This window comes from Mauremys reevesii, linkage group 9, assembly GCF_016161935.1.
Source record: "Mauremys reevesii isolate NIE-2019 linkage group 9, ASM1616193v1, whole genome shotgun sequence".
NCBI classification, from domain to species: domain Eukaryota; kingdom Metazoa; phylum Chordata; order Testudines; family Geoemydidae; genus Mauremys; species Mauremys reevesii.
In genome coordinates, this window is record NC_052631.1 from 11,526,009 (window position 1) to 11,547,500 (window position 21,492).

General features: G+C 42.3%; 1 long non-coding RNA gene across 1 annotated transcript; it reads right to left on the reverse strand.

The window, feature by feature from the left end:
- Nucleotides 1–8,725: 8,725 nt before the first annotated feature.
- Nucleotides 8,726–19,936, reverse strand: LOC120372430. Its single transcript, XR_005584961.1, has 3 exons — nt 19,832–19,936; nt 15,740–15,796; nt 8,726–8,783 (listed from the first exon to the last, which is right to left on the reverse strand). It is a non-coding gene; the product is annotated as an uncharacterized LOC120372430 (long non-coding RNA).
- Nucleotides 19,937–21,492: the final 1,556 nt, after the last annotated feature.

Below are 21,492 nucleotides of genomic sequence, written 5' to 3' on the forward strand. Positions count from 1 at the left end.
GAATAGAACCAGCATCTTCTTTGTGTCAGTTCATTTCTTTGGGCCAGATTCTGTGGTGACTCCATGGGACCTTTTACTTGAGTAAGAACGTCAGGATTTGTCCGCCATATACGTATAATAAAGCTTCCTATGCCCTGGTCTTTTTCTTGCCCTCCTCTGGATTGTTCCTAGCCTTTAATTAGCCTGACCATTGTTCATTTGTTGCCATTAAACAAATCAAGGCACTCTTCACAAGAGCAAGGATGGGACTCGGAAGAGTTGGGTCCACTTCTCTGTTTTGTCACACATTTCCTGTGCTGTCTTGGGCAAGTCATTTGTTCTATGCGCTTCAGTTCTACATCTGTACAATGGGGATAATGCCTCACAGAGGTGGTGTGAGGAGAAATATGTTGAAGATTGTTAGGTGATGGTAATGGAGACAGGCAGAAAATATAGCAATCCTAATTTCCTGGCCAAATTCCATTTTTGGTAACTATTGCATTCTTCCTACCTAAATTCTCTATGCAATTTCAACTGGATATGGCAGGGCATCTTTAATATTTCTATCCCACAGACTACTTTATAATAATTTCATTCCTGGACCCAAATCCCCTCCCAGGCCTGCGCTGCTTGGTCCTCAAAATGTTTAATTCTGTGAGCCTCCAGGAAGTGTTCTGAGAACTACAGTGTGAGACCACCTTCTTCACTTCCTGTCCTGAAATGTTGTGGGTTGTTCCTTCTACCTATAAGGCCTGATCCTGTCAACCTCTGAGGCCCGATAGTTTTGCAGTCTACCTGTGACATCTGCTCAACAACTATTGAAGTCAACGGAAAGACTCCCATTGATGTTGAAGTGTATGCAGGGGCGGCTCCAGGCCCCAGCATGCCAAGCGCGTGCTTGGGGGCGGCATGCCGCGGGGGGCGCTCTGCCAGTCGCTGGGAGGGCGGCAGGCGGCTCCGGTGGACCTCCCGCAGGCATGTCTGCGGGAGGTCCACCGGAGCTGCGGGACCGGCGACCGGCAGAGTGCCCCCCGCGGCGTGCCGCCGTGCTTGGGGCGGCGAAATGGCTAGAGCCGCCCCTGAGTGTATGGTTCTTAAAGAGATGTAACATACCATCTCAGGGTTCCAGTAGCAGGTAAAGAGATTCCGACAATCAGTGAGTACTAACTTTGGGATTCAAATTACTGCTGTAACCCTTGTTATAATCCATCTAGGAAAAAGGTGCTATATAAATATGAGGCCATTATAATCACTTTTATAATACTGGGCACAATGGCCTAAGTGTAGTTTAAGAAGTCCTTTATCACAGAGCTCTAGAACAATTCTTTCCCATCTTGTGTTCCCTTCCCTCCCTTATGCATCTATCTCCTGGTCTTTTTGATCACAGTCATACATTATGCTGTCAGTTTTATGGTTCTTTGCTACTATCACTCATAGGAAGTGTTATGCTTAGTCATAAAATAGCCGCTAAGAGAAAATTAGTACAGCTACCATTATTGGGAAGCCTTCATAACGTCAACATCTATTTGTTCGGCATTTCCTCTTAATTTCTCACGTACCACAATCTTAGGTTATTGTGTGAAATGATCATTCTAGAGGAGTGGATTTTCATATTCAGCTTTTGTGATATTTGTGGGGGATGGTTGCTCTAATTGTTTCTCTCTTATTTGCCTACCTTTTTTTTCTGAAAGTGAAAAGTGATGCTTCTAAGGCAGAGGTGACAAAGGAAGGATTGTGTAATGGGTAGAATCCTGGACTGGGACTCAGGTAACCTCAGCCCAGTTCCCAGCTGTGCCACTGATTGCATGTACGACTACAATCCTGAATGAATCTGGGGACAAACAGAAGTGTGTGTGGTATGCCAATAAGCCAGACACGTCAAAGAAGCCTGCAAAGTACCAGGGTTGGGGGAAGAATGTGTCTGACAAGTCTGAGGGGGGTCAGAAAAGAGTAATCTAGAAACCCGAGCGCTTGTCTTGCTGCAGGAGTGCACGCTAATGGGGATGTAAATTGTAATGCAGACCAACATGTCACACAATAACTGGCCCATGTGGACCCTGCTGGCACACATTAAAGTTCTCTAGTATGTACTAATATAGTCCCTTACTACATTTATGTGCACTAGGAAACTTTAATGCATGCCAGCAGGATTCATATAGGCCCAGTAGTATGTGACACATTGATGAATTAGAATTCACATCTCTTCTGGTGCGAACTGACACACTATGTAGACAAACCCCAAGACAAGGACTTTACTACAAGAAAGCCAAAATAAGCAAGCCAGCTTTTCCCTCACTGAGGGTAAAATAAGACAGGTTGTACAGAGTATTTCTTTGGTTTTAACTTAATCCTGGCTTTTTCTTCTTCAAAAACAGCAAGATTTATTATGAGATAAGGCCTAGACTGTGTTGAGGTAAAGTTGCTGCGGTGTGGCCTCAAAAGGAAGGACACTCTCTGTGAGTACAGCTGGTTGAAATTTTTCCAAAGAAATATTTTTCCACTGAAAAATACCATTTCATTGACACCAAAACTCTCCACAGGAATGTGTCAATTTTGACAAAATAGCAAGGAGTGTTTCGATGAGGTTGAGACATTGAAACATTTTCAGAATGAAACATTTTGATTTGTCATTTTAAAATGACTGGATTTTTTGCACTTATTGTACAAGTTTTTAAAAGTCCAAATCTAAACTAGATGGTTTTATTTTATTGAAATGAAATATTTTTATGAAACTGAAAACAATTTTCCCCCCAAACAAATTCACTTTGTGGGAAATTAAACAAAAAAATTAGTTCTATACTGGAACAAAAAAGTTTCAAAAATTGCAGAATTTTTCACAAAACAGAAATTCTGGTTCCCACATAGGCTTTACTTTTGACCCTTTGATGTTCTGTCAAGAAGAAAGTGGTATCTAATTGAAAAACTTGATTGAGGAATCCCCTAAGAAATGGGAGCCTTTCTAGTGACTCCAGCAGGACTTGGATCAGCCTAGCATTGAGGCCCCTAGGAAAACAGAATGTACTTGGATTTACAGACCCTGTGTTATGAGGACACATAAAATGACCAAACATGTAAGGGAAACGCTGCTGAAAAGTCACACAACACACAGTCAACCTGTGGAACTCTTTGCCAGAGGATGTGGTGACGGCCAAGACTATAGTAGGGTTCAAACAAGAACTAGATAAATTCATGGATGGTAAGTCCATCAATGGCTATGAACCATGATGGGCAGGGATGGTATCCCTAGCCTCTGTTTGCCAGAAGCTGGGAAGGGGAGATGGGATGGATCATTTGAGGATTACCTGTTCTGTTCATTCCCTCCAGGGCCGGCTCCAGGCACCAGCCGAGCAAGCTTATGCTTGGGACAGCAGATTCTAAGGGGCCGCATTCCGTCCAATCCTAGGGTGGCACAGCCGCCTTTTTTTTTTTTTTTTTGGTTTGCCGCTCCATCCGCCCTGCACCTTGGTGTTTGTTTTACCGATGACTTTCAGTGCGCCACTGTAGGGGGTAGTGGCGTGGAGGAGAGGAGCCCCCTGCTAGGAGCCGGCTGCGCGCTCCGTCTGCCCCAGCCAGTGCCAGCTCTGCAGCAAGCCCAGCAGCCCACGTCCTTCCCTCCCTGCCGACTGCGACTTTCAATTCACCTGCAGGCGGGAGCGGCGTGGCGCCCTCCCGACAGGCAGTGTGGTGGGAGGGACCGAGTGGCAGGCGCAATGGCTGAAAGAAGCCCTGGCCGCCCCCCTTCTCTCTCTCCCCCTGCTAGCTGGGGTGTGTACTCCGCTGCCCGGGGCGTGTCTGCAGCGCAGGGAGTCCTGCTAGCCAGAGTGCGGCCGCCGCCTGCCCAGATGCTCGCCAGCGGAGCCGGGGGAGGCAGCTGCAAGCCGCCAAGTAAGTGGCACTGAGTTTGCACCCTGTTTTTTTGTTTGTTTGTTTTTTTTGCTTGGGGCGGCAAAAAAGCCAGAGCCGGCCCTGATTCCCTCTGAAGAACCTAGCTTTGGCCACTGTCAGAAGACATGATACTGGGCTACATGGACCTTTGATTTGACCCAATATGGCCTTTCTTATGTTCTAATATACCAGCAAGGACAAAGAGAAGACGAAGATATGACACCACTGAATGCCACAAGCATTTTGCCACTGGCTCCAATGACAGTAGAATCTGGCCCACAAAAGGGTGATTAATAAACAAACACACATTACATGCAGAGCCCTGCTTTTGCTACGCCAATAGATGGCCCAGAAAAAATACATACACATGTCAAAGAGTGAAGTGTAGCTGAATAACAAGCACATGTATTTAAGAAGAAATATATTCTGTCTGATATAATCATGAATCATTTGAGTCAGGGGAAAGGTTTCTGACATTAATCTACCATGATAAAACAGCCCATTTAAATGAATGGGAGGAGGGAGGCAATATGAGTGAGGATACATGTTATGTTTAAGGGAAAAAATTAAATCTGCAGAATGACTTCTGTGGAGATAGTTTTGATTGACGTGAAGTGGTAAAGAGAGCAAGTGCAAGAGAGGAAATTTGTTTAACAGGAGACAGATTTTAGAAAAAAATTGTTTGGGCATACCAGACACTTAACATGGTCAAGCCCGCAGAGATATCAATGATCTTGATATAGATAGAATAATAAATATAGGAGGACTAAAAAAGGTTCATGCTCTAGTCCACAAGTTTATTTTCACAGGCAGCTGAGCAGACAAATAAAACTCATAAAAACAAACTAAGTGACAAATAGAAGGAGTCTTCTGAAGGCTAGAGGCCAGCTCAGACTACTGGGCTTGGAGTAAGAGGAAGAAAGGAAAAATGTCTCACTTGAGGAGAGAGAGCGAAGTGGATCCGTAAGTGTCTTCATACAACAGCCAGGTGACAGTGATGGCAAAATGGATGCTATAACTAAACAAACTAATAAACTAGAGTAGTGTTGAGCTAGTGTGAAGTTACAGACAAATAAATGGAGTAGGATATTCAGGGTATGTCTACTCTGCACTCTAAGCTGGGGCTCAGACTCGGGTTTGAGCCCAAGTCCCAGTTCTGTCCTCACACATATCAGTCTGACTTGTGTCTGCAAGAACTCAGGTCCTGGATCCTAGAGCCTTGCTCAGGGGTTGGGTCAGAACTAGAGTCCTGCTGTGACTTGGGACCAAGCCCTGTCATTTTTTCCAATGTGGATGCTCAAGCCACAGAACCAAGTCAGAAGTCTGTGTGGTACTGACATTGACACAGCTGTGAGACCAGGGCCCAGCAATTGTAAGCCCAGGTTTACAATGCTTAGAAACACCGAGTCTATAAGCCTCGGTCTCACAGACCCAGGTTTATTATACAATGTAGAAACACCATTAGACATGCAACGCTATAAACCTATTCTTCACTGCAGTCTACTGACTTCCAAGCTGTGTTTGAGAGGGACAATAGACGCTTACATAGTTTCTGGGAAATCAAATGAGATCATCCCACAGTGTTTGCGTTCTGAGTGTGGTGCAGGAAACAGAGGGCGAAAGTGCACCATGTCATCTTTCTGAGAAATGGCTGCCAGAATGTTAATGCAGAGGATGATCACATATCAATATAACCCTGCTGCAGAGAACTAGACATCACACCTCAGTTCTAGCCCTTCTACGTTACCAGCTCACCTTCTTAGAACAGACTATCTTCTGTGCTAGACCTGCCTCTCTCTCTCAACCTATCATGCAATTTGGTCAAAAGAAGGTGACTTTTCCCTGCAGTAGGACTATGTCTCTTCTGCTTCTCCACAGGAGCTCTTGGGTAAGACTTTTGGGGCATCCAACAGTCAAGAAGCTTGCCTTTCCGCGGAGAGCAAACTGCAGCTCTTATGTTTGATATTTCACAAAGAAAAGATTCTTGCCATTGCTAGAAAGACAGACAATCTTTAATAGAGTCCTTATATTCCCAGGTGCAGGCCCCTAGACACAGGCAAAGATGTGCTTTTCTCCAATTAAAGCAATATTTTGGACACAGACAAATGGAGGTATCAGTCCAGGGCCTTGCAAAGCTTAAGGTGAGAATCTTATTTCTTCTGGAATAGGACTTGCTGAGAAATGGACAAATGGGGGAAAAATGGAAAGGCTGATCTCAGAGAGAGTCAGAGGCTTTAAAGCCAGAAGGGCCCATTGTGATCATGGTCTGACCTCCTGCACATTGCCAAATCTTTGTTTATCCCAACTCCCTGGACCAGGGTCTTCTGCCCCCTTCTACTGTTTAAGAGCGAATATACCCTGCTACAGTCCTGTTTAGACAAAATTCTGAGGGGTGTTGTTTGGAGCACAGGGCTAGCATGTTTTGTGAAATGTAAGCTTAATTCAGAAATCAAACTTTATACAGAACTTGAGCTGTGGGTCTCAGTGACCCTGATTAGATGCAGAATAGTTGCCTATCAACACCCACAAAGTGAGTGAGTGAGTGTGTATTACACACACACACACACCCTCTATCATGTCCCACTCCCTGACTACATGTCCAGCTGCATGCACAAGTCACTGCTGTTTAATTATTTTCCAAAAGCACCTGTCACCAGGGCAGCTGGAGTCTTCACTTACAAAAATTGAAATGTATCCTTTGCCTACACTTACTCCCCCTGGGAGGCAAAAACTGTAGCTTCCATCATTAACATTTCACCCCCCCTCCTCTTTTTATGTCAGGTAATCCTATTTTGGGAGATAAAGGAGGAAATTCTCACTTGCTGTTTACATCAATTCTGCAGCTGTTTCTAAACCCACACATCCACAATAAATGTTGGTGTTTCTTGCTTCCAGATCTTTAGATTATTTTATCTGGTGACTAATCTTACTTGCTTGGTTTTGCATTCTCTTCACAACAGAAAAGAAACTTAACTATCTAGTATTTCTCCTCAACAGCTAGGCTGCTGATACATTGTTCACCTCACAGATTCATCAGACCCTTCTTCTGGGCTTTGGCTCTGGTTCCAGACCATGATTAGCCTAGATGAACACTAAGGATAACATTGTCAGTTAATTCTTCCCTATTATGGGGGAGGGATAGCTCAGTGGTTTGAGCATTGGCCTGCTAAACCCAGGGTTGTGAGTTCAATCTTTAAGGGGGCCATTTAGGGATCTGAGGCAAAAATCTGTCTGAAAATGGGTCCTGCTCTGAGCAGGGAGAAGGATTAGATGACCTCCTGAGGTCCTTTCCAACTCTGATATTCTATGACACTTCTATAATAATACTGCTGCAACCCATTTCTTGGCCACTAATAATTACCTGTATTTAGGTATGTCAACATATCCACCAGTCAGTGATTAACAGCTTTATTCTAGTACCACCTTTTCAACCTGAATGACTGCTAGACACTCTACAAACAAGTTAGATAAATAATCAGGAACACAGAATCCTACAAATAGTGCTGAGTACAGGAAACTGCTCACTATCATACAGGAGATTTGAAAAACTCTATTCCTGACAAGAATTTCTCCATGAAATAGGACTTGATGACTCTCAGCAATAAAACAGAAAAGCCTTTCTCTTGGAGTTGACTGGTTCAAGTCAATTCTAAATCACTAGTAAAGAAGTCATTAGTATCCAGTGGCCATTTGGCAGGTCTCAGTCCATTTCACAGTGAACAAGTGTCCACATAAATAAAGCAATTCCCACAAAGAGTGCTAGAGGTTCACTTAGCAGGGGTTAAGAAGTCAATACGCACAAATACTAACCTACTCTTCTTTGTGGTGCAAGGTGAATTAACAGTCCCAAAGCTACAGCCATTGTTTACTGAAGTGCTTATTTCCTTTCAGATACAAAATGAATCTCTAAAATATATCATATTATACACCAAAAAATCCTCTACTGAAGGGAATTGCTCTCTAGACAGTACCCTCCGGCAGAGAAAATATTTATAGAACAAGCCTCCCAGCCAATACTGTTTTTGTTTTAACACCCCCCGTCTTAGAAGCTTGCTAACTGAGGCTTTTATAGTTGCAGACAGACCAGGTAAACTATGCTCTCCCATTACCCCACACCAATTAGATTCAACAAGAGCCCTTATAATTGGATCCAGCTGCCTTCATTCACCCTCTTGTTTATAGGTGGCTGTTTTGCAAGTCTTTCTTTTCTTTCTAAGGTGAAGCAGTTTGGGAGAGGAGCAGAAGAAAGCATAGTTTAGTGTGTCTGTTCTGTTTGTGGGGAGCCTCTGTTTCCAGGGCTATCAGCTTAATATATACCATGCTCTAATTAAAAAGGAGGATATTTGTTAGCGCTGACTGGCTTCTTCGTTTGGGAATTTAGATTAGGGCTAAGAACCCAAGACATGGTTAGAAAAAAAAGGTAGGCTGAACACTTTCATTGAGGGGACAGTGAGCTTTTGAAGTACACTCACAAAGTTAGTAGCAGGAAACAATTAGCAAACTGATGTTTAGAACCAGAACTAGTTACTATAGATACTTATAGGGGTGAGACCAAACCAGAATGTTCAAATTGGGATGGAACTTTATGGAGTGGTCTCCTGCCCATTGACCTTCACTTATAATGTCTGCTGGTTCTTACTGGTTCTACTTATTGATTATGAGAAAATCATAACTTAATTACTTTGTACTTAGTTCCAGCTTCCATTTGCTCTTGAGAAATGGATGTGCTAAACTTGATTTAATTTAAGTACCCTGGAGTCCTGGAAATTCTATAGTAGAGAAATTTGATCCTTTACAGGTGGCGTACAGAAAAATAACAATAATTAAAATGCATGTAACGCCTACCTCTTAACTGCAAATGCTCCTGCTACTTAGTGTATTTCTGCAGTCTCACAGCATCACCCAGGGATTAAGAAGAACTGCACAAAATAACAAAACATTTATAGGAATACACTAAACATTACAATAAAAAAATTAATCAAAAATGAACTGCACTATTCTGCCTGAAACTCTGTTTTGCAGATTAAAGCTCTTCCCTACCGTCATCTTTCAGAGCTGCAAAATCTATTTTAGAAGAATGACATTTTCCAGTACAGAAGGCAGCACTGTGAGATGCCCTGTGGAAATTACTGGTTCATACTATTCTCTTAGCTGTATTTATTCAACCATTTTCCAGCTACATTCTAGAGACTAATTAACATGTGATAAATTAGCAATTCCCAAATAGGAAATAATCTTTTAGCCACAAGCCATAGCAGGCCTCATTCTGATGTTGCTTACACTGCTATAAAGTGGGAGCAACTCCACTGAAGCCAAAGGACTTGGAAAACAAGCGCAAATAAGATCAGAATCAGGCCCAGAAGCTGTAAAATTCACCACTGCCATAATAATATATTGGAATGAAAGAAGTATCCAATCAAAAATATAGCTAGAGAGGAATATAGTATTGAACCTAATGATATTTGCCAGTGGTGAAGAATATACGTACATATAGCTTATTCAAACTTTGATATTCCTACAGATCCCTGGGAACTTTAGATGTGACTTATTGCCTTGAGTGGCTAGCCAACCCAATCATCCATGTGCTAAAGGGAGGTGTTAAATGTGACTGGAGGGAACTGAATTTTAACCTTACCCATATCTTTTTAAAGGGCACAATACTACATTTGTCATGTTTTATGTGTTCTTCTACAGAAGAACTGATAATAGTACCATTCTCCTACATTTGTTTCTCTATTTAATCCATGGTCTAGGCCTCATGATTGGTCTAGGTATCATGTGCTATGCTAGCTGAACACTAACAAAATTACATAACTATGCAAAACAGTCAAAAATAATATATTCGTGACCCCTCCTGTTGTGTGCTGTTGTATACACTTGAATCTTTTTGTCTCTTCAGCCCTTCCTGGAAAAATAATAATAAAAGTTTTACTTCTCACTCTGCAGTTGGTAAGATCTTTTGTCATACTGATGTCTGGTGGCACAATCCTGGGCTGACTGGATTTAGTCTGACAGGTTTCCATAATAAGCAGCATCTGAGTTTGACTACAGAATCCCTGCCTAACAAGAAACATCACTGCTACCCTTTATTACAGCAGTACTAGTTGAAGTTTTGGCTGGGGGGAATAAAACCTTGTGTTTCTGTGCAGCACTATGAGCAATACATGGAATTTTGCAGAAACCAGTCACCCCTTCCCTGCTATTAAAAGCTGAGAACCTGCCTCTTTGCAAAGCATTTTACAAGTTAATATAAAATATATGGACTCATAGTTACCTCTTGAAGCCATTTACCCATGATTGTTAAATGTGACAAATTATAGGATGACCACAGTAGCTCAGCTGCTTAATGAAAATCTAATTACTATCCTAAAAGAAGGAGCTGTACTGGTTGCATATAAATATTAGTCTTCTGTTTCAAATCTTATGAAAATGCAACCCTAATTGCAAATCCACCTCTATTAGTATCCCATGAACATAAACGAATTGTGGATGAGTAATCCTTTGAGATACATGCTTAAGTACTGTACTTAACCCAATCACTCATAACAAATTAGATTTATTTAGACCAAATCGGAAGGTTGGAATCAAATGCAGTGTATTTTTCTCTTACCAGAGGTCACCTCAAACTATATTAATATTTTGGCTGAAGCCTAATGGGCTCAATCTAGATTTTTCTTTCTCTTGTAACAAAAACTTCAATACGCTTAGGGTATAAGTGAAAGAAGACCCCTGGCTGGCCTGAGTCAGCTGACACATGATCACAGGGCATGGGCTGAGAGGCTAAAAATTGCTGTGTAGACACTTGGGCTCGGGCAAGAGCCTGGTCTCTGTGACCTTCCCCCTCTCTTGCTCCAGCCCAAACACAATGTCTACACAGCAATATTACAGCCTGAGACCGCAAACCCAAGTCAGATGACCTGGGCCAGCCATGGGTGTTTGATTGCTGTGTAGACATACTGTACCCTTAAACACCAACCCTGTAATTGCATCTCCATGGGAGGCTGGCATTGCCTTGACTTCAGTGGGGTGCCAGCAGATGTAAAGCTTTCCTGTACTTATCTGATTGCAGGAGTGGGGCCTCATTTGATCTTTGTTTCAGAATAGAATTTACACCAATTCTTCATCAGCAAAAGCCCAACATAAGAACGGCCATACTGGGTCAGACCAAAAGTCCATCAAGCCCAGTACCCTGTCCTCTGACAGTGGCCAATGGCAGGTGCCCCAAAGGGAATGAACAGACAGGTTATCATCAAGTGATCCATGCCCGGTCACCCAATCCCAGCTTCTGGGAAACAGAGGCGAGGGACACCATCCCTGCCCATCCTGGCTAATAGCCATTGATGGGCCTATCTTCCATGAATCTATCTAGCTCCCTTTTGAACCCCGTTATAGTATTGGCCTTCACAACACCCTCTGGCAAGGAGTTCCAGAGGGTGACAGTGCATTGAGTGAAAAAATACTTTCTTCCATTTGTTTTAAACCTGCTACTTATTAATTTCATTTGGTGGCCCCTTGTTCTTGTATTATGAGAAGGAGTAAATAACACTTCCTTATTTACTTTCTCCACACCACTCATGATTTTATAGACCTCTATCATATCCCCCTAGTTGCCTCTTTTCCAAGCTGAAAAGTCCCAGTCTTATTAATTTCTCCTCATATGGAAGCCGTTCTATACTCTTAATCATTTTTGTTGCCCTTTTCTGAACCTTTTCCAATTCCAATACATCTTTTTTGAGATGGGACGACCACATCTGCATGCAATATGATATTTTCTGACCCCTTATGCTGTTTATTTTCTCCTGCTGCCTAAATATCACAATTGTAAATCCATATTGCAATGGTTTTGTCTGTCTGCACTTACATTGCTAAGTTGTGACTTAAATTTAGTGTTGTCTTAGATGATTGCCAAACTAATCATGATGGTTTAGAGACAATGATTTTTTCCAGGCACAGAGTTGAGGGCACCAGACAGAACATCAGGAAGCACTTAACTGCAAGGAAGCACATGACTTGTTTGTCCATGCACAAAATTCCTAATGTTATTTGCATTCTACTTCTCTTAGATTTTAGGTTCTTTTATTCCATTTTCTTTTGTCATCATTTTCCTTTTATGCCTTTCTGAGGCCAGCTTGGCAAAGAATCCTCCTTCTATTCTACATCTCACTGCAAAATATCTGGTGATGATTTAATTCGAAGGTGGAGATTCAAAATTCAATTTGATTCAAAATTCAATTTCTGCGAATATTCTGCAGGATTCACTTAAAATCCATTGACTCCACAAACAATTATGCCAGCAAACTTGGTTTTCAGAGTGTCAAGTATCAGAGGGGTAGCCATGTTAGTCTGGATCTGTAAAACCAGCAAAGAGTCCTGTGACACCTTGTAGACTAACAGACGGATTGGAGCATGAGCTTTCGTGGGTGAATACCCACTTCGTCGGATCCCACGAAAGCTCATGCTCCAATCCGTCTGTTAGTCTACAAGGTGTCACAGGACTCTTTGTTGGTTTTCAGAATATTTGTAGAAAGTAAACATTAAAGACCGGGACTCCGACACTGAGATCTGTGTTGAATTTCAGGTTCTGTGCCTTAATTCTGTGCCTTGAAAGTAGGGATAATGAAATTTCCTTTCTCTCATGCTTTGCCTGTCTTGTTTATTTTGATTGTAATCACTTAAAGGTAGAGGCTATCTTTGACTGTGTATCTACAGTGCCTTGAACATTAGGGTCCTGATCTCAGTTGGGGCTTGCAGTCGTTATTCTACCCTAAATAACAAATAATAAGAGACAGCTGCAAATGCAGCCAACGCAAATTTGTTTACAAAATCGAACCAATATTTTTAGATATTAATAATTTGCAGTTTTTACCCACCTCTAATTACTATATAACTAGGTGAATTTTTGCTGCATTATATAGGTAGCATTAAGGTGTCTTAAATGAACTCGCCTCGCTGTGATAACTGTGACAAAGCTACATAACTATTTCAGTCCTTTGTGCTACTGTAAAACACCTCTTTAGTGGCCCTAGTAATAATTATGGTGCAGTGTGCATTGATAGGGAGGAGAGGGTGTGAGGGTCTGGGTTGGTGTGACTGGAACTTCTTGCTGATCAAGGTGGATGAACTCAGAGGATAAGTCATTGAGTATTAAAAACATCAAGGTCAGATGAGCCCTTTGCAAATCATTTCCTCCCATTGTTGATGACAGGATGGTGCAATACCATGTGAGAGCACTGAACCCCAGTAACTGAACAGACTCTCACTGGTTGCTCCAGCATAGCTTTCATCTTTGCTGTACCTTAACATATTGAACACCCTTGGAATATGCTGCAGCTCTCACCTCAACACCCTTCCGTTTCCTCTGAGAAAGGGCTAGAGCTTCCTGTGGGACATTCTAGGAATGAAAATTCTTGAAGTTCTGGTTGCCGTAATGTCCAGAAGTAGAAGCCACTATCTGCCCTATTTTGGTGGATGCTTGGCATATTAAGTGTCTTGTGTACACTAATGTAGCAGATCTATGGGTACCTATGGTCTACTGGGTATCCTTATGATATATAAAGTCACCATTTTCAATTTATTGGTGACAAGGGGAATAGAACTCATATTCTCCTCCTCTGAAGGCATAGGCACCTATCACTTGGACTAAAGGAGAATCGCCTTTACCTTTCAGCAGCATAAGGCCTATGCAGGGGCGACTCCAGGCCCCAGCCCGCCAAGCGTGTGCCTGGGGCGGCAAGCCACGGGGGGGGGCACTCTGCCAGTTGCTGCGAGGGCGGCAGGCAGGTTGCCTTCAGCGGCTTGCCTGCAGAGGGTCCGCTGGTCCCACGGCTTCGGCGGACCTCCCACAGGCTGCCGCCAAATCCGCGGGACCAGGGACCTCCCGCAGGCAAGCCGCTGAAGGCAGCCTGCCTGCCATGCTTGGGGCGGCAAAATGCCTAGAGCCGCCCCTGGGCCTATGGCACACAGCTGAGCAGTGCTGATTGTACCCAGCAAAGGACACTGGTACACTACATAGCACATTTCATTATTTAAGTAGCCTCCTACTTACACACCCAGTAATGGTAGAATAAGATGTTGATAGTAGATTCTGATAGCAAAAGAAAAATATTTTGCTCTCGTCAATGATTTTAGGGTGAAATATTGCAGAATATTTGGATACCCCCATGTGAATGTTTCACTTATTGCACTTTTCTACTAAGCATCCCCCAAAGCCAAAGGTATTCTAGTCAAGCCCAGAATTTAATGTCTAGCACCAGGTTAGCTGTGATTAATTTCACTTTCTGGAATTATGGCTTAGTTATTTATCACATTATCACAAGATGAAGTAATAACATTGCCACAAGATAACCATGCAGTTACTCTTGTTTTCCAGGGAGTTGTTGTGTAGTTACCACAAAGTCCTTGTAAATTACTGTGCAGTGTTTTTAGGTAATAACTCAATAAATAACCTGTCACCACTTTAGGAAGGCTTCCAATCTGCTGGTTGCTTTCCCCTGCAGGGATATTCAGTAAAGAGGAACTGATCTCTCCTTTAGTATTTGAATGTACATGAAATCTTGTGATCTCGCAGTGGGAACAGCAGGAAATGCTTTTGAAATAGCTTTATATCTTTTTATAATCCTACTCTTAACTCTTCGCTCCATCGGTAGAGGAAATGGACATTTATAGCTGCTATCTCTCACCTGTCAAAAACCCAAGAGCTGAATTAACAGCTCTGGTAATTAGTACTAGAAGGACCCTGCTAGGCACAGGACACAGAATAAATGTGATCTAGAGGACTTTTTCTTCCCTGTGGTCAGAGTAGGGGCAAGATCATAAGAAGTGAATTGCTTTTCAGCTAAAGAGAAAAGGTACAGCTTTGGTAACACATCTTATCTCAGCAGATTGTAGATAAGATATTCCATAAAGACTTCAGTTAAACTACTATATCGTGAAGCTCTCTAATGCATCTCTAAGATCGTTTGTGTCCTGGTCCGAAGAGGACAACATCATCCACGTAATTCAATTGGTAAAAAGTTGAAACAGTTATACTGGTATTTGCAGAGACATGTTCAAGGAAGTCAGACTAGATGATCATATTGGTCCTTTCTGACCTTAAAGTCTGAGTCTATGAGCCAATCTATTGTGCGGTAGAATAGGGCTGGGACCAGGACACACCCCTGCTTCACCCCTGATCTAGTCTAAACCCTGTCAGACTATGGGTTTCCATTTGCACCCGTACCCCTGAGTCATTACATAGCTTTTTAACCTCAGAATAATGTTGGGAAAGCCAGTGCCTCATACAGGAGCTCTATGAACAGAATAGAAGGCTGCCTTCAGGTCTACATATGCTGCTGCCCAGTGGTGGATTAGGGGTTTGTGGGGCCCTGGGCCAGAGCAAGTGGGGGCCCCTCCCCACTCCTTCCGCCTGCAGTCCCCCCTCCCTGCTCCTGCCAGGGAGGGGGTTGGGGCATGGTGGCTTCCCCCACTCCCTGCCAAGAGTGCTGGGTGGAGCGGGGCAAGCCCCTGCATCCTGACTCCACTCCCCAAGAGGAGTGCTGGGTGGGTGGACCGTGGCAGGGCGCAGGGGTGCCCATTTTTCCTGGGGTCCCCCAATTGGCCAGGACCCCCGGGCCCCATTGGCCCAATGGCTAATCCACCACTGCTGCTGTCAAAGGATGATTCAATTTGTGATGGATCTCAGATAAACGATGAAGAGCAAGCATAGTGTCCATTGTAGATCGCCCAGCAGTGAAGCCTGATTTCACTGTTGTTCTGGGTGATGCTGTTTCACAAGGAGAGGCTGGAGCTGGGCTAGAAGCGCATGTATGCATTTTTTCCAGGAACAGAAAAAAGAGTTACTGGCTTCTGCAATGACTGTGTGGGCCTTTCCACTTACAGAGTGGGATGATGACCCTTCCTTCCACTCTGCTGGTACCTTCCTAGTAGTTCAAACCTGGACAAAAAATTGGTGTAATGTTACATTTATGGGCTCTCTGGTGCACCTGAGCAGTTTGGGCATTATGCCGAGGGGTCCAGCATCTTTGCTTGTTCTTTATAGCAGAGTGGTACTCTTCCAATGTAGACACGACTGCCCAGGTTTTGGGATTACTGATGATTTCCCATACCTGGCTTAAATCTTACAGCTTGTTGCTGCCTTCCCGGCTCTCCAGCCTGGAGACAAAGAAACCCTGCTCCCTCCCCACAGCAGGTGCCAACTCAGGTTAAGCTTCTCTTAACCTTTTACAGTTAAGGCAATTAGGGTACAGCTGCTAAGGAGGATTCTATAGCTACTGACTGACTGCATGTCCATAAAAGTGAACTACCCCACATAATTTATCACAGTCCCAGACAGTCCATAGAAACGTAAACATTTCCCTATTGGTGAAAGTGCATGTTCAGTGTCTTGATGCTCATCTGTGTTCCAAAGTCATGATAATTTACAGGTAAACTTGTCGAGACGGCTCCCATAGACAGAGTAGGGAATCAAACTGTCTCTTGTCCTCCTTTTCAAAAATTAAATCTTGCTTTTCTACTGTCCCTCAAATGATCTTTGAAGTTAAAAGTCTTCTCAGCCACTTTGTGTGCCACAGACAGCTCATCAGAAAGTGGGGGAGGGCGTTAAAAGGGCAGTGCTGAACTTTTTGCTGATCATCAAAAAATGTTTAATTAAAGAACCTGAACATCATGAGCCAGAAAAGGTGGTGAACTGAATGAATCGGGTATCAAGCTTGTTGCCAGCCCCAGAGGGCTTGGACTTTTCCTCCAGGTTCTTGTCTCTGCATGGATTACTACTTACTAGCTAAAATGAATTTATCCTCCCACTGTTAGTTGGTATATATGCTTTAGCTTTCATCTCCCAAACATTAGTTAATGTGGAGCATAGACTCAAATGAGAGCAACCAAAGGGCCAATGTTAGATCTGGTCAAAATATTTTCACAGAAACTTTTTTTTTTATGAAAAATGGCTTTTTGAACAAAATGAACAAAAAATGGAGTTTTGATTAAAAAGTTGTTTTGATTCCAACCTCCCCCCACCCGAAAGTTTACCAAAACCCACATTTTTCCTTTGCAAAACTTTTTCAGCTTTCATTTTTATTTTGGATTCTATACCTGGCTCTGCCACTTCTGGGTTATATGTCTTAGTGAAAATGACATTACACCTCTCTGCCTCTTTTTCTGCCCCCGCTCATTGTCCGTCTTGTCTGTTCAGATTGCAAGCTCTTCAGAGCGGGGACTGTCCCTTGCTATGTGTTTTATGAAGCCTAGCAAAACGGGGCCTTTATCTACCTCTCTTAGGGCCTCTAGATGCTACTCTACTCTTTTGCATCAAAATCCTGTGAAACGTCTTGTGCTTTCTGCAGAGAACAGGATGAAAAACTTCGTCTTGAATAGAGATCCAGCTTGAGTATTTATGTGAATCTCTGACTAAGAGCAAAACACAAGGTGCTTCACTCCTGAACAGTGATGATTCATATCCAAAGGAAAGGCTCTGATGAACCACTCTGACCCATACCCAATGTAATGTACACAACCCTATTATGTGACTACTCTCCCCGTGCAGCAGAGAACCAGGACATTTCTCCCACATCCTCCGCCACCTGTGGGCACATAAAAATTTTGCTGAAATTGTCAGCTTATCTTTGTAAAACAGACAGTGCTGCAGGTTTGTGTTAATTTATTTACGTAAGTATTCTATTTCATTACCAATAGCTGGAATAACATCTGCTGATGTTGTCTCCTGTGTGTGTGTGTGTGTGTGTATGGGTGTGTAAATACATTTGATCTGCTTGTTATATTCTGGGCACTTCTGCCTGTATGTTTTAACAGGATTGCATAGGAAACACGTATAATGAAATATACATAGGATTTGCCCAGAATATAACAAGCAGATCAAATGTGGGCTTATACAACTCCATGACATGACAACTTTAAGAATGCGATGACTATCTTTTTACTCTGTTTCCTTAAATGTAGACCATGGCAGGTTTGGACCCATTTAAAAATCACCAGAGGTCTTGCTACTTAGCTTCCCTTTCATGTAACAGAAGAAAGGCTGAATGAGTCATGTGAAACCAGCCATGAGATGAATATAGGCATAGATGTCATATCCTCATGTGTGCAGCTGTAATTGCATATCTACTTTGCCATCTGCAGATTTAATGTACACAGTTTCTCAGTGCCTGCTGCAGGGCTTGGTACAACTCAGTTATCATCAGCCAGATTTCCTGTTGCCAAATACCCAAATACAATAGTTGTGTAATGTCAGACTTTGGTTTCTGGAGTAGTTTCAAAACCTGCCTGCCACTATGTGTAATTTTATAACAACACCACTGTTAACTAATCACACTCTCACTGAATTATGAAACCTGAGAGGATAATGCATTTGCAAATGCATTGAGTCTTTATTTGTGAATTTTTCATAGGCAGTTTTTATTTTAGTTTGATATTTAACATGAGACTATTTTCCTACAGTTCTGTTTGCTTTCATTTCTTTCCTCCCGGGTAATTTTGCACTCTTTCCCTGACAATTGTGAAAACAACTTTGTCTTTAATTACGATATTTACAGAGATTATATTTTTCATGATGAAAGTTTTTACTGTGGATATGAGGTCACTGAGATGTCAATTAACCTCTAGATTTCCAAATTGAAATCCTTACTGGCCTTTAGGTATTTCCTTTGCAAACTGGACATTTTGGCTAATCTGTTCGAATGTAAGTGCCTGATTTATAAAAGCACTTAAGCACATGCTTCATTTTAAGCACATGAGTAATGCCAATGAGAAAATACCTGTGGACCTCCAAAATCATTCCTGTGTTCCAGAGGAAGCTGATGACCACTAAATAAGTTCACCTTTATATAGTTTCTTCCTTGGATGATAAATTATTTGTATGCTCGTTCCATAAGGCTAACGCTAAAAAGAGGAGGCAGAGCACTCAGTGTATTTTCTTTGATGCAGGAGTGTAATTCCCATTAACTTTAATGAAAGTTAACCCATGTGAATGGAGATGAGGATCTTACCTCCTTATTGTTTTAAAGCATCTCCATGGCAATAGGCTTCCTGGAATATTTTATTTTCTGCTTTGTTATGGTAAGAATTATTTTTGACATTTGACTGATCACTAAGCAGCTGGCCCCCTTTAAACACAAAAACAAATAAACAAAAACCCACACAAAAGAAACAAGTGACTGAATGCCTGGAGGAAAACGTTAGTTCTGTGTCTGATTGTCAACTTTAAAACAAAGCATCTGAAAATGCCAAAAGAATTGACATTAAAAAGCTGAATCATTTTCTCAGGTTGAATGCCAAAAGAAAGGTGGCAGTATATATTCTTTTAATTAGACTGTGTTCACTGCATTGCATGGCTCATTTGTTTTCTTTTTTAATAAAAAATATTTAAATAATGGCATTCCACACAGAAAAAAACATATAAGACCTGTTTGGTTTAATCAGACAATTCAAGTGTCCTTCATTCCAGATGCAAACATACTGCTGTTCTCCAGTCTTGCTATGAATGGAACAGAATAAAATATTGGCTAAATTTTTTTTGTTTTCAGGTGGGAGAAGTTGATGCATATTTGAAATGTTGGAAAATTTCAACTAGATTTAGCAATGATCTTCCCCTTTTATCACTCTAACGTATTTATATCAGAAAGGGATAATTACTCTGTGATTCTGTTTCTGTGAAGATATCATGACTGAATCCCTCCTGCTCAGCTTCTGTAAGACAGGCCAGTATGAGAACTAATACAGTTCAAGATTTTTGGCCCATTGAGATGGAGACCATTTGGAGACCATGTACCGGTACCTCTGTGAACCCACTTGAATCTCCTGTTCCAGTACCTTGATGAATGGGAAGGAGAAAGCTCATTTTAACAGTGAATGAATGGTTTAGATGGAGCTGCACAAGGCCGTCTTGAATTTAAATTGACAACAATTTAACTCTTCTGGAGCGTATGAACTTGGAGAGCCTGTCTCTCATACTCACCAGAAGTCTTCCAAGACTTGTGTCTCTAGCCAAAACCAGTGAAGCAGAGAGCAGTACAGGGTCAGAAAGAAATCTTTTTCGTCCTTTCATGTGTGCCTTTCCTTTTCTTTTTTCTTAGTCTTATGTTCTTCTTATTCACTGAAGAGAGGAAATGTAAAGGAGAATTTGTGTCAGGTGAAATATTGCGACATTTAACACCAACAGCTTGCCAAATGCATAAACCACAATTTATTTCCGTTTATAGCACTTTTGCTGGTAGTGTGCTACTAACCTACTTGACCTATGTAAGAAAATGCAGACACACCAAAGTTTTTTTTTATGATGACTTTCAGTCTTCACTATAATATTACGAGGCAACAAGAAACAGGGTTCCCTGGGATCTAAATGTACTATTTATTCATGCCAGTGCCTCAGTTTATCGGTCAAATCTCTGTACTCTGCAGTGGGCCACCTCTTTTGGAGAAACTCATGTGGGTCATATAATTCCACCACAGCCCTAAATTCTAGGGTTTTATCACTAATCTGTACAAGGTGGCTCTAGAGGAGTTGTTGTTGTTGTTGTTGTTGTTTTGTTTTTCTCTGGACATATTTCTTTCCATTTGTTACCTTTGTGTAAAAGCGCCGTGGCCCTGTCTCTTTCTGTCATGCTCTGGGGGGATGTGGACCATTGGGGGGCACCATGAGGGAGTAGCCTCTGTGCTTCAAGGGCAGATACCGCTAGCAGACCTTGCCCTTGTGCAGGTCGGAGTCTCTTTTGGTGATATTTTCAAAATTTAGGGCTCACCTTATTGTTCTCATTGTCTTCAATGGGATCAGAGTTAGGCCAGTGTTGACAGGCCCACTCCTCATGCCAATACCCCCAGGCAATTACTCATGCAGTGGCTAGGCACAATTTGGCCCTAAATTTTTTTTTACTATGATTTGTTATCACTAATTGTAATGCTTAATAATATCTCCCATCCTTTTTGATAGGAAAGAAATCCATCCAAAGCTAAGCTACAAGAGCTTTGGCTATTTGGAACTGTGTGTTTCTATGCTGTCATACAAATTACGACATGGATCAGAAATGTATATACGTGGCATTGAATGGCTCAAATGATTGGTAACAGGCTACCAAACTTTCACCTGTAGGCTGCTGATATTCTTCCAGATCAGTAGAGACAGAAAGTCACCATTGTCTGAGGGGTGGCCTTTGAAATGGTCCGCTAGTCTCTCTCTAATTCCTATTGGATGGGTTGGCGATCTCTGAGAGAGACCCAGGATTGAATGGACACGGAAACAGAATTACTCTTTCCTCTAGAAGTGATCCCTCCATGTTAAGGCTGAGGCACATGAGTGGAAGCTTGCACTGATACTGTTACCTGGGGTTTCTCAGAACCCCAACACAGTGGTAACTTAACTGTTTCTCTCCAGGCGGTGTCAGGAATAAATCAATCTGCCTGATAAATAATTGATACAAGCAAGCGTGCTTTCGCCTAAAACAGCCTTTTTATTAGATCTCAGGCGCGCGCACACACATGCTGTAGCACCAGGGTTAGCGCATGTTAAATCAAGTATATTTATCTAGAGTTAAAAAATGGTTTTGAGGAATCAGTGGCCAGCGTTCCGGGGAGTGGGGGAGGACTGCTGCTGGGGAACTTAATTATCAGGTCCTTGCCCAA